Below are 13,617 nucleotides of genomic sequence, written 5' to 3'. Positions count from 1 at the left end.
ACCCAAATAGGCACTACTTTTATTTGGAATGAATACTTTGAATAATTATTTTATATACTTATAATATATGTAAACAGGAGATTGAGACCACCCTGGCTAACATGGTAAAAACCCACCTCTACTAAAAATACAAAAAATTAGCCTGGTGTGGTGGCAACATCTGTAGTCCCAGCTACTCAGGAGGCTGAGGCAGGAGAATCTCTTGAGCCTGGGAGGCAGAGGTTGCAATGAGCCAAGATCACGCCACTGCACTCCTGCACTCCAACCTGGGTGACAGAGTGAGACTCTGTCTCCAAAAAAAAAAACAAAAACAAAAACAAGAATTCCAGCAAGATGGCTGAATAGGAACAGCTATGGTCTGCAGCTCCCAGCAAGACTGACGCAGAAGGTGGGTAATTTCTGCATTTCCAACTGAGGTACCTGGTTCATCTCACTGGGACTGATTGGACAGTGGGTGCAGCCCACAGAGGGTGAGCCGAAGCAGAGTGGGGTATTGCCTCACCCAGGAAGTGCAACGGGTCAGGGGATTTCCCTTTCCCAGCTTCCCAAGGGAAGCCATGAGAGACTGTACCAGAAGGAACAGTACACTCCTCACCAGATACTGCACTTTTCCCATGGTCTTCGCAACCGGCAGACCAGGAGATTCCCTCCGGTTTCTGGCTCCGCAGGTTCCACGCCTCTTTGCAAGCTAAGATCCATTGGCTTGAAATTCTCGTGGCTAGCGCACCAGTCTGAGTTCGACCTGGCATGCTGGAGCTTGGCAGACGGAGGGGCATCTGCCATTGCTGAGGCTTCAGTAGGCAGTATTGTGCTCACAGTAAACAAAGCCACTTGGAAGTCTGAACTGGGTGGAGCCCACCACAGCTCAGCAAGGCCAACTGTCTCTCTAGATTCCACCTCTGTGGGCAGGGCATCTCTGAACAAAAGGCAGCAGCCCCGCTCAGGGACTTTTAGATAAAGCCCCCATCTGCCTGGGACAGAGAACCTGGGGGAAGGGGCAGCTGTGGGCACAGCTTCAGCAGACTTAGACGTCCCTGCCTGACAGCTCTGAAGAGAGCAGTGGTTCTCCCAGCAGAGTGTTCAAGCTCTGATAACAGACAGACTGCCTCCTCAAGTGGGTCCCTGACCCCATGTAGCCTGACTGGGAGATACCTCCCAGTAGGGGCCGACAGATACCTCATACAGGAGAGCTCTGGCTGGCATCTGGCAGGTGCCCCTCTAGGACGAAGCTTCCAGAGGAAGGATCAGGCAGCAATATTTGTGTTCTGCAGCCTCCGCTGGTGATACCCAGGCAAAGAAGGTCTGGAGAGGACCTCCAAGAAACTCCAAAAGACCTGCAGCTGAGGGGCCTGACTGTTAGAAGGAAAATTAACAAACAGAAAGGAATAACATCAACATCAACAAAAAGGACGTCCACACCAAAAACGCATCCGTAGGTCACCAACGTCAAAGACCAAAGGTAGATAAAACCACAAAGATGGGGAGAAACCAGCGCAGAAAGGCTAAAATTTCCAAAAACCAGACAGCTTCTTCTCCTACAAAGGATCACAACTCCTCACCAGCAAAGGAACAAAACTGGACAGAGAATGAGTTTGACAAATTGACAGAAGTAGGCTTCAGAAGGTAGGTAATAACAAACTCCTCCAAGCTAAAGGAGCATGTTCTAACCCAATGCAAGAAAGCTAAGAACCTCGAAAAAAGGTTAGACAAATTGCTAACTAGAATAACCAGTGTACAGAAAAACGTAAATGACCTGATGGAGCTGAAAAACGCAGCATAAGAACTTCGTAAAGCATACACAAGGTTCAGTAGCTGAAGTGATCAAGCAGAAGAAAGGATATCAGTGATTGAAGACCAAATTAATGAAATAAAGCAAGAAGACAAGATTAGAGAAAAAAGAGTGAAAAGAAATGAAAAAACCCTCCAAGAAATATGGGACTATGTGAAAAGACCAAATCTACATTTGGTTGGTGTACCTGAAAGTGACAGGGAGAATGGAACCAAGTTGGAAATCACTCTTCAGGATATTATCCAGAAGAACTTCCCCAACATAGCAAGGCAGGTCAACATTCAAATTCAGAAAATACAGAGAACACCACAGAGATACTCCTCGAGAAGAGCAACCACAAAACACAAAATCATCAGATTCACCAAGGTTGAAATGAAGGAAAAAATGTTAAAGGCAGCCAGAGAGAAAGGTCGGGTTACCCACAAAGGGAAGCCCATCAGACTAACAGCAGATCCCTCGGCAGAAACCCTACAAGCCAGAAGGGAGTGAGGGCCAATATTCAACATTCTTAAAGAAAAGAATTTTCCACCTAGAATTTCATATCCAGCCAAACTAAGCTTCATGAATGAAGAAGAAATAAAATTCTTTACAGACAAGCAAATGCTGAGAGATTTTGTCATCACCAGGCCTGCCATCATTACAAGAGCTCCTAAAGGAAGCACTGAACGTGGAAAGGAAAAACCGGCATCAGCCACTGCAAAAACATGCCAAATTGTAAAGCCCATCAACGCTATGAAGAAACTGCATCAACTAATGGGCAAAATAACCAGCTAGCATCATAATGACAGGAACAAGTTCACACATAACAATATTAACCTTAAATGTAAATGGGCTAAATGCCCCAATTAAAAGACACAGACTGGCAATTGGATAAAGAGTCAAGATCCATCAGTGCGCTGTATTCAGGAGACTCATCTCACATGCAAAGACACATATAGGCTCAAAATAAAGGGATGGAGGAAGATCTACCAAGCAAATGGAAAGCAAAAAAAAGCAGGGTTTGCAATCCTAGTCTCTGATAAAATAGATTTTAAACCAACAAAGATCAAAAGAGACAAAGAAGGCCATTACATAATGGTAATGGGATCAATCAACAAGAAGAGATAACTATCCTAAATATATATGCACCCAATACAGGAGCACCCAGATTCATAAAGCAAGTACTTAGAGACCTACAAAGAGACTTAGACTCCCACACAGCAATAGTGGGAGACTTTTAACACCCCACTGTCAATATTAGACAGATCAATGAGACAGAAAATTAACAAGGATATCCAGGACTTGAACTCAGCTCTGGATGAAGTGGACTTAATAGACATCTACAGAACTCTCCACCCCAAATCAATAGAATATACATTCTTCTCAGCACCACATCACACTTATTCCAAAATTGACCACATAGTTGGAAGTAAAACACTCCTCAGCAAATGTAAAAGAACAGAAATCACAATAAACTTTCTCTCAGACCACAGTGCAATCAAATTAGAACTCAGGATTAAGAAACTCACTCAAAACTGCACAACTACGTGGAAACTGAACAACCTGCTCCTGAATGACTGCTGGGTATATAATGAAATGAAGGCAGAAATAAAGATCTTCTTTGAAACCAATGAGAAAAAAGATACAACATACCAGAATCTCTGGGACACATTTAAAGTAGTGTGTGGAGGGAAATTTATAGCACTAAATGCCCACAAGAGAAAGCAGGAAAGATCTAAAATCAACACCCTAACATTACAATTAAAAGAACTAGAGAAGCAAAAGCAAACAAATTCAAAAGCTAGCAGAAGGCAAGAAATAACTAAAATCAGAGCAGAACTGAAAGAGAGACACATAAAACCCTTCAAAAAAATCAATGAATGCAGGAGCTGGTTTTTTGAAAAGATCAATAAATAGATAGACCACTAGCCAGACTAATAAAGAAGAAAAGAGAGAAGAATCAAATAGACAGAATAAAAAATGATAAAGAGGATGTCACCACCAATTTCTGTGTATTGTCATTACACAGAAATACAAACTACCATCAGAGAATACTATGAACACCTCTACACAAATAAACTAGAAAATCTAGAAGGAATGGACAAATTCCTGGAAACATACACCCTCCCAAGACTAAACCAGGAAGAAGTCAAATCTCTGAATAGACCAATAACAGGTTCTAAAATTAAGGCAATAATCAATAGCCTACCAACCAAAAAAAGTCCAGGACCAGATGGATTCACAGCCGAGTTCTACCAGAGGTATAAAGAGGAGCTGGTACCATTCCTTCCAAAACTATTCCAATCAATAGAAAAAGAGGGAATCCTCCTTTACTCATTTTATGAGGCCAGCATCATCCTGATACCAAAACCTAGCAGACACAACAAAAAAATAGAATTTTAGACCAATATCCCTGATGAACATCAGTGTGAAAATTCTCAATAAAATACTGGCAAACTGAATCCAGTGGCACATCAAAAAGCTTATCTGCCATGATTAACTTGGCTTCATCCCTTGGATGCAAGGCTGGTTCAACATACCCAAATGAATAAACATAATCCATCACATACACAGAACCAACAACAAATACCACATTATCTCGATATTTGCAAAAAATGCCTTCGACAAAATTCAACAGCCCTTCATGCTAAAAACTCTCAATAAACTAGGTATTGATGGAACGTATCTCAAAATAATAAGGGCTATTTATGACAAACCTACAGCCAATATCATACTGAATGAGCAAAAACTTGAAGCATTCCCTTTGAAAACTGGCATAAGACAAGGATGCCCTCTCTCACCACTCCTATTCAACATAGTGTTGGAAGTTCTGGCCAGGGCAATCAGGCAAAAGAAAGAAAGAAAGGGTATTCAGTTAGGAAAACAGAAAATCAAATTGTCCCCATTTGCAGATGAAATAATTGTATATTTAGAAAACTCCATCATCTCAGCCCCAAATCTCCTTAAGCTGATAAGCAACTTCAGCAAAGTCTCAGGATACAAAATCAGTGTGCAAAAATCACAAGCATTCCTATACACCAGTAACAGACAAACAGAGAGCCAATTCGTGAGTGAACTCCCATTCACAATTGCTACAAAGAGAATAAAATCCCTAGGAATCCAACTTACAAAGGGTGTGAAGGACCTCTTGAAGGAGAACTACAAACTGCTCAATGAAATAAAAGAGGACACAAACAAATGGAAGAACATTCCATGCTCATGGATAGGAAGAATCAATATCGTGAAAATGGCCATACTGCCCAAAGTAATTTATAGATTCAGTGCTATCCCCATCAAGCTACCACTGACTTTCTTCACAGAATTGGAAAAAACTACTTTAAATTGCATACAGAACCATAAAAGAGCCTGCATAGTCAAGACAATCCTAAGCCAAAAGAACAAAGCTGGAGGCATCATGCTACCTGATTTCAAACCATACTACAAGGCTACAGTAACCAAAACAGCATGGTACTGGTATCAAAACAGGTATACAGACAAATGGAACAGAACAGAGGCCTCAGAAATAACACCACACATCTAAAACCATCTGATCTTTGACAAACCTGACAAAAACAAGCAAGGGGGAAAGGATTCTGTATTTAATAAATGGTGCTGGGAAAACTGGCTAGCCATATGGGGAAAGTTGAAACTGGATCCGTTCCTTACACCTTATACAAAAATTAACTCAAGATGGATAAAATATTTAAATGTAAGACTTAAAACCATAAAACCCTAGAAGAAAACCTAGGCAATACCATTCAGACATAGGCCTGGGCAAAGACTTCATGACTAAAACACCAAAAGCAATGGCAACAAAAGCCAAAATAGACAAATGAGATCTAGTTAAACTAAAGAGCTTCTGCACAGCAAAAGAAACTATCAGCAGAGTGAACAGGCAACCTACAGAATGGGAGAAAATTTTTGCAATTTATCCATCTGACAAAGGGCTAATATCCAGAATCTACAAATAATTTACACAAATTTACAAGAAAAAAACAAACAACCCCATCAAAATGGGCCAAGGATATGGACAGACATTTCTTAAAAGAAGACATTTATGCAGCCAACAAACTTATAAAAAAATACTCATCATCACTGGTCATTAGAGAAATGCAAATCAAAACCTCAGTGAGATACCATCTCATGCCAGTTAGAATGGTGATCATTAAAAAGACAGGAAACAACAGATGCTGGAGAGGATGTAGAGAAATAGGAGCGCTTTTACACTGTTGGTGGGAGTGTAAATTAGTTCAACCATTGTGGAAGACAGTGTGGTGACTCCTCAAGGATCTAGAACTAGAAATACCATTTGATCCAGCAATCCCATTACTGGGTATATACCCAAAGGATTTTAAATCATTCTACTATAAAGGCACATGCACACCTATGTGTATTGTAGCACTATTCACAATAGCAAAGTCTTGGAACCAACCCAAATGCTCATCAATGATAGACTGGATAAAGAAAATGCAGCACATATACACCATGGAATACTACGCAGCCATAAAAAAGGATGAGTTCAGGTCCTTTGCAGGGACATGGATGAAACTGGAAACCCATCATTCTCAGCAAAGTCACACAAGAAAAGAAAACCAAACACTGCATGTTCTTACTCATGAGTGGGAATTGAGCAATGAGAACACATGGACACAGGGAGGTGAACATCACACAGCAGGGCCTGTCGGAGGGTGGAGGGGCTGGAGGAGGGATAGCATTAGGAGAAATACCTAATGTAAGTGACGAGTTGATGGGTGCAGCAAACCAACATGGCATTTGTATACCTCTGTAACAAACCTGCATGTTGTGCACATGTACCCCAGAACTTAAAGTATAATAATAATAAACAAATAAATAAAATTTAAAAACAAACAACAATAAAAAACAGAATTACCATACAATCCAGCAATTCCACTTTCAGATATATACCCAAAAGAATTAAAAGCCAGGACTCAAACAAATGTTTGTACACCCATATTCATAGACACATTATTCACAATAGCCCCAAAGCAGAAGCAACCCAAATGTTCATTAATAGATGAATGGAGGCCGGGCGCGGTGGCTCACGCCTGTAATCCCAGCACTTTGGGAGTCCGAGGCAGGCGGATCACGAGGTCAGGAGATCGAGACCATCCTGGCTAACACGGTGAAACCCCGTCTCTACTAAAAATACAAAAAATTAGCCAGGCGAGGTGGCGGGCGCCTGCAGTCCCAGCTACGCAGGTGGCTGAGGCAGAAGAATGGCGTGAACCCCGGGGGGCGGAGCCTGCAGTGAGCCGAGATCACGTCACTGCACTCCAGCCTGGGTGAAAGAGCGAGACTCCTTTTCAAAAAAAAAAAAAATTGATGAATGGATAGACAAAATGTGGTACATAATGGATTATGCAGCCTTATAAAGGAAGGACATTCTGATATATACTACACAATAAATGAAGCCTGAAGACATTATTCTAAGTGAAAAAAGCTAGTCACCAAAGTACAAACATTGTATGATTCCACTTATGTGAAATCCTTAGGGTAGTCAAACTCATAGACACAAAAAGTAGAATGGTGGTTGCCAGGGCCTGAGGGAAAGGAGAAAGGGGAGTTAGTATTTAATGGGCACAGAGTTTCAGTCTGGGAAGATGAAAAAGTTCTGGAGATAGATGGTGGTGATTAATGCACAACAATGCGAATGGTGAACATACTTCTGACATAGTGAGAAATATTTGGTCTCTGTGCTCCCCAACATAAGGAATTTTAAGAAAACTTCAAACCTTGTAAGTGATGTTTCTTTTTGCACACTAATGAGATGACTAGTGTCTGCGGGCTCCTGGGCAGCCTCAGGTTGTGGGATGGTTGCAGAGAAGCCAAACTTGTGATTAGAGGGTTGGAACTTTCTGCCCCAACCCAAGCCACCCTTGACCTTAGGGGAAGGAATAGGGCCTGAAGATTGACTTAACCACCAATGGTTAATGATTATTGCCTAAGCAATTATGCCTCCACTAAAACCCAAAAGGACAGTGTCCAGAGAGCCTCCAAGCTGGTGAACAAGAATGCATCCACAAGCCAAAGGTCCAGTAAGAGAGAAGCTTGGGAATCTCCTGGACCTTGCCCTATGTACCTCTTCATCTGGCTGTTCATTTGTATCTTTCAATATATCCTTTGTAATAAACTGCTAATCTAGTAAGTAGATTGTTTTCTTGAGTTCTGTGAGCCATTCTAGCAAATGATCGAACCCAAGAGGGAGTTGGAACCTCTGATTTATAGCAGGTTGGGTCAAAGTATGGGTGCCAACCAGGACATGGAATTGGCATCTGAAGTGGGGGCTGTCTTATGGGACACAGCCCTTAATCTGTGGGATCTGCTATCTCCAAGTAGATAGTTTCAGAACTGAGTTAAATTGCAGGACACCTAGGTGGTATCTGTAGAGAACTGGAGGACTACTCAGTGTGGAAAACCCCATACCTTTGATGTCAAAGTTTTCTCAAGTATTGAGAATAGACTAGACAGGAAAACAGTTTGTTTTTCCTATTGAGTACTTAATGACACAGAGTTGTACCCTTAATAATGGTTAAAATGGTAAACTTTAAGTTATGTACACTTACCGTAATTTAAAAAAAAGAAACTGTGATCATTTAATCTATATTGCTCTTTTCACATAATGATACCATGGATGTACACTTATGTTAATAAATGTACTGTCTGATCATTTTAATGGTTGCAAAGTATTTGATTGTTTGAACGCACTGTAACTGACTTCACCAATACCCTATTGTTGGACAGTTACGTTGTCTCTGATTTCTCTCTCCCAAAAAGATGTGTGATTCAATCATGTGACATATCAGGTCACACTGCATTCCTGATGGTTCTTCCTTTGGACTCACTGTGGTCATTCACAAATATTTTGAAAATCTGACACTAAAATTAGAGAATATTATATTTCCTCACCATTAAAAATATTTACCACTTGCATCTGTAATGAATTAATAACAAATATAATGATTAATACTTAATATATTTATAAAATGTATACCTTGAAACATCACAGAGGATAAAAAGTTAGACTTGTTACTAATCAAATGTGACTCAATGGGTAAAAATCAAAATATTTAGCAAGAGACTGATAACACTGAGAAATCAGAGACCAGTAGAACAACGGACTAGTCAGACCAGTGCCCACCAGCTGACAATTAGCCCTGACCCCAAAGAAACCATTTAATCCAGGAGTATGTAGTTAAATGGGCATTCTTAAGTAAAACTTTCTGGAAAGGTCCTATATTTTGTTGGTTGCTCAAAGAAGGAGGGGCATATCTGGGAAAAAGAAGTCAGATTCTAGATGGATAAAAGTGTGATATCCCTGTGGGACCTCTAAGTAGACCTGTTAGATGAACTGGTCAAGAGCCTAAGAGAGAGATCTAGTGTCAGATGTATACTTGGAGGTCAGATCATTCAGTTGGTAACTGAAATCCTAAAGAGCAGGGCTTCTCAGATATTCCTAGGTACCACCTGTTAAATGGCAGATTCAGATTCGGCAGATTTGGGTGGAATCTGAAATTCACATTTCTGATAAGCTCACAAGTGACGCCTTCACTGGTCTACAGACCATAAGAGCAGCAAGGTGCCTTGCAGGTAGGTGGAAGAAAAAAGAGATTAGGAAGGGTTAGGAAAAGAGGCGGTTGCAAGGAAATTGAGAAAGTGTGGCCAGAAAGATAAAAAGAAGTCCAGGAGAGCTTGGTGTCACTGAAGTCAAAGAAGAAAGAAATGATACCATCAGAGGACTATGTGTGTCTTAGCTCAGGCTGCTATAACAAAATACCATAGGCTGGTGGCTTAAGCAACAGACATTTATTTTTCTTACAGTTCTGGAGGTTGGATGTCTGAGAGCAGAGTGCCAGCACGCTTGGGTCATGGCACTCTTCCTGGCCTCTGGACAATGGCCCTCTGGCTGTGTGCTTGCTTACATGGCCCTTCTCAGAGCATGTATGAGGAGAGACAGATTTTTCTCTCTTCCTCTTCTCATCAGGACACTAATTTCATCATGAGGACTCCATCCTTGTGACTTCATCTAAACCTAATCACTTCTCAAAGGCCCCACTTCCAAATACCATCACATTGGGGGTGACAATGTTTCCTCAATGTTTATAGGGCTTAAACATAAATCTGGGTTGACACAAACCATCAATCCACAATAGTGCCCACTGTGCTTTGTAGAGATGAAAAGGTGCAGGCCGGGTGCGGTGGCTCATGCCTGTAATCCCAGCACTTTGGGAGGCCAAGGCAGGCAGATCACCTGAGGTCAGGAGTTTGAGACCAGCCTGGCCAACATGGTGAAACTTCGTCTCTACTAAAAATACAAAAAATTAGCCAGTCATGGTGGCATGCACCTATAATCCCAGCTACTTGGGAGGCTGAGGCAGGAGAATTGCTTGAACCCAGGAGGCAGAGGTCACAGTGAGCCGAGATTACACCACTGCACTTTAGCCTTGGCAACAGTGCAAGACTTCATCTCAAAAAAAAGAAACAAAAAAAAAAAAAAAAGAAAAAAGAAAAGAAAAGGGGCCTGTTAGGTACCGGGGAGCAATTTCAATGGATGATGTGATTACATGAGGACACATGGATTTCCCAAGACCACTTCTGTAATACGTACAGCATGTCAGGACTCTCAAATCCCTCCAATGGAAAATCCCCCACATCGGGAATGTGAAGACCCTTGTTTAGCAGAATTAATGCGCTCCTAGGTTCACATGCAGAGAGCCTCCTGAAACAGGAATCCATGCCACAGACATTCATATCCTCGGTATTCATTCATTTACTAAAACACAGCCACGCAGGATATTGAAGTCAGTGTCAGAGGGCTCTATTCCCCTCCAGCCGCCTGCTTTTCTTCCTCTCAACAATGACCCATTTTGCCTCACTTTACAGGCACAGCAGAAGTTCCACTTGTTGAAACTGAAGATAAGTGCAGTTCCAGATGCTTCTTATCACCGTTTTCCGACAAGAAGCTCAAGAAAAGGCATATGGTTTCCCAGGTCCAAGCTCCCAGGCTTGTTATTATAGTGATCTCATCCGAGTCACAGTGCAGAAAGCCCTGCTTGTGCTGCCCAAAGAAAAACCAGGCTTGCAAGAGCACCCCCTGCACTCTCCAGCCCGGAGCCATGGAATTCATGACTGCGGCCGTGGTAAATCACTAAGTCCTCATGAATTAACTACAGAAAGTCATCACAGTCAGTACCGTAACAGGAGAAAGAAATGGGATTTTTCACAATGAGCTTTCATTTTCAATTAAATAGCAAAACTAGAATTAAATAAACCAGGTACTGCCTTGCAGAGCCAATAATATCTTATAAATATGGTCATTTGGCAAGTTATATCATCAGACCAAGCAGAACTCCAAAAACAAACTAACTCTACTTACATTATGTAGTAAATCTTATGTATGCAGAATCTTAGCTGTGTGAAAAGGGCCTAAAAGCGAACAAAATCTAAGTCCATACAATTTACTCACAGGAACACACGAACACACCGGTGTGTCTGACTCATTTACTCTTATTAGTTATTTGTTTTCTAAGACAGCAGCAGATTAGAATGTAAACTCCGAGAGGCAGGAATTTTTTGTTGAATTTGTTCACTGATGTATCCCTATCACCAAGAACGGAACTTAAGTTTATCTGTCAAATGGTGAGAGAATGAGCCCTGATGTGTCTGTCCTCTCTGATTTGGCTATGGTCCAGCCTCTCCCGATGATGTCACCACTCAGCTACTTCACACTGGAGGCCCGCAAAACGTCTGTCTTTGCAACCTCTGGTTTAAATGCTGTGACAGACCATTAACTTGAAAATAGAAACTCTAAATAACTGATGAGATTTCTTTTAGGAATGTAAATACTCTCTCTGTGATCTTGTTTCCACCGGTGATTTGGTTAGCACCATGTTTTTAACTGGCAAGGTAAATTGTTTCCTACTAGACTGTAAACTCCTTCAGACTTGGTATTAGGGCAAAGTGGCTGAATTAAGCTGGAAAGTGAAATTTTAGCTCAGTTCCTAGGCTTTGCAACCTTTGCTTCCTCCAAACTTAACTCTATCTGGACAGGAATAGAGTGTCTGAGTAATTGTTTTTGATCCCCTGATGTTACCTGGAAGATTGTAAGCATTCAATGGCTTCCTCATTTTCAGTTTGAGTCACAACACTTCTTTTTTGGACTAACATTCTGTTTAAGAGTTTTGTGGCCTTAATGATATTTCCAGTAAGGGCCAGGAATCCACTAAATCCACGGTAAGCAGTTGATTCTTGCTAAGGTCTAATTTAAGAAAAGTTCAAATGTTTAAAAGCCATGTTTGCTTGTTTGTTTGTTTCACTTGAAATAAAAATAGTACCAGCCATGATGGCTCATACCTGTAATCCCAGCACTTTGGGAGGCTGAGGCAGGAGGATTGCTTGAGGCCAGGAGTTTGAGATTAGCCTGGGCAACATAGCAAGACTCCATCTTTACAAAAAATTTTAAAAACTAGCCAGGTGCAGTGGCATGTGCCTGTAATCCCACCTACTTAGGAAGATAAGGCAGGAGGATCCCTTGAGCCCAGGAGTTCAAGATTGCAGTGAGCTATAATTGTGCCACTGTACTCCAGCATGGGTGACAAGGTGAAACTCCATCTCAAAAAAATAAAAAATTAAAATAAAATAGTTTATTGAGTTCCATGGGGGGTAGGGCGATGGGACAGAATAGAAATGTACCTAGAATACCACCTTTTCTTTTTTTTTTAGAGACAGGGTTTCACTCTGACACCCAGGCTGGAATGCAGTTGCACAATCATAGCTCACTGTAACCTCTCCTGGGCTCAGGCAATCCTCCTGCCTCAGCCTCCCAAGTAGGTAGGCCTATAACCACATGCCACTTGCCCAGGTAATTAATTTTTTTTGGTAGAGACTGGGGCCTCACTATGTTGCCCAGGCTAGCCTCAACTCCTAGCCTCAAGGAATCCTCCTGCCTTGGCCTCCCAAACCCCTGGGGTTTCAAGCATGAGCCATTGCACCTGGCTCCAACTTTATTGAATAGAGGAATGTCATTACTTTTTAAGTCAAGAAGTTCCCATCTGGGCATCTCTGAGAAATAATGAAATGGGCATTTGGGCGGTAACAACACAGCTGGGCAGTTTTCTGATTCTTGATATTTATATAAAACTTCACAGTTCACAGGAGGTAGCCATTATCTCAACAATCCTTCAAGAAAATGATTGCCACATTCCCACAGTCCTAAAATAACATAAATTGTGAGTTATCTCGCTATTACAACTTTTCAAGAAAAAGGAAAAATTAAGAAACACTGCTATATTAAATATATACACCTAAGATGCCAAAAACATCTTATTTCAGAAACATTAAAATAAGGAGGGGAAAAAAAGGGCACCTTAGACTTGGGGAAAACAGACTAGGCTTTTAATCTTGAAGTGACTTGCTCAAAGTCACTCAAATGGTTTACCAGCAGAACTAGGGTTAGGGCATCTTCATTCCTTTCATGCAACAGTAGCTGGGCACTAATAAGTGCAGGCACAAGAAAAACAGAGATAAACAAGAGGCAGTCCCTGGGCCTCCATGAAGCCCTCCACTGGTAAGGGGCTCTGTTCTCTGCTTGGGAAGTCAGAACAGTGCAGGCAGAAAGCCAGAGAGCACAGATAGCTCTCCTTTCCCAAAAGGTTGGCTGCCAGGGGCACCCTGGCTTCTCTCTGTTGCTGTTAAACTTCAGTGTGTCCTGGTCCCCAGAGCCCAGCATGCCACAAGCCTCACCGAGGTAGGTCCTGGAGAAGACAAGTCATGCCCTACCCCCAGCAGCTGTTCTGTCTGGCTGGTGACAGGCATAGCTGGTTTCCTTAGGC

This window comes from Symphalangus syndactylus, chromosome 4, assembly GCF_028878055.3.
Source record: "Symphalangus syndactylus isolate Jambi chromosome 4, NHGRI_mSymSyn1-v2.1_pri, whole genome shotgun sequence".
NCBI lineage: Eukaryota > Metazoa > Chordata > Mammalia > Primates > Hylobatidae > Symphalangus > Symphalangus syndactylus.
This window is presented reverse-complemented; position numbering follows the sequence as displayed.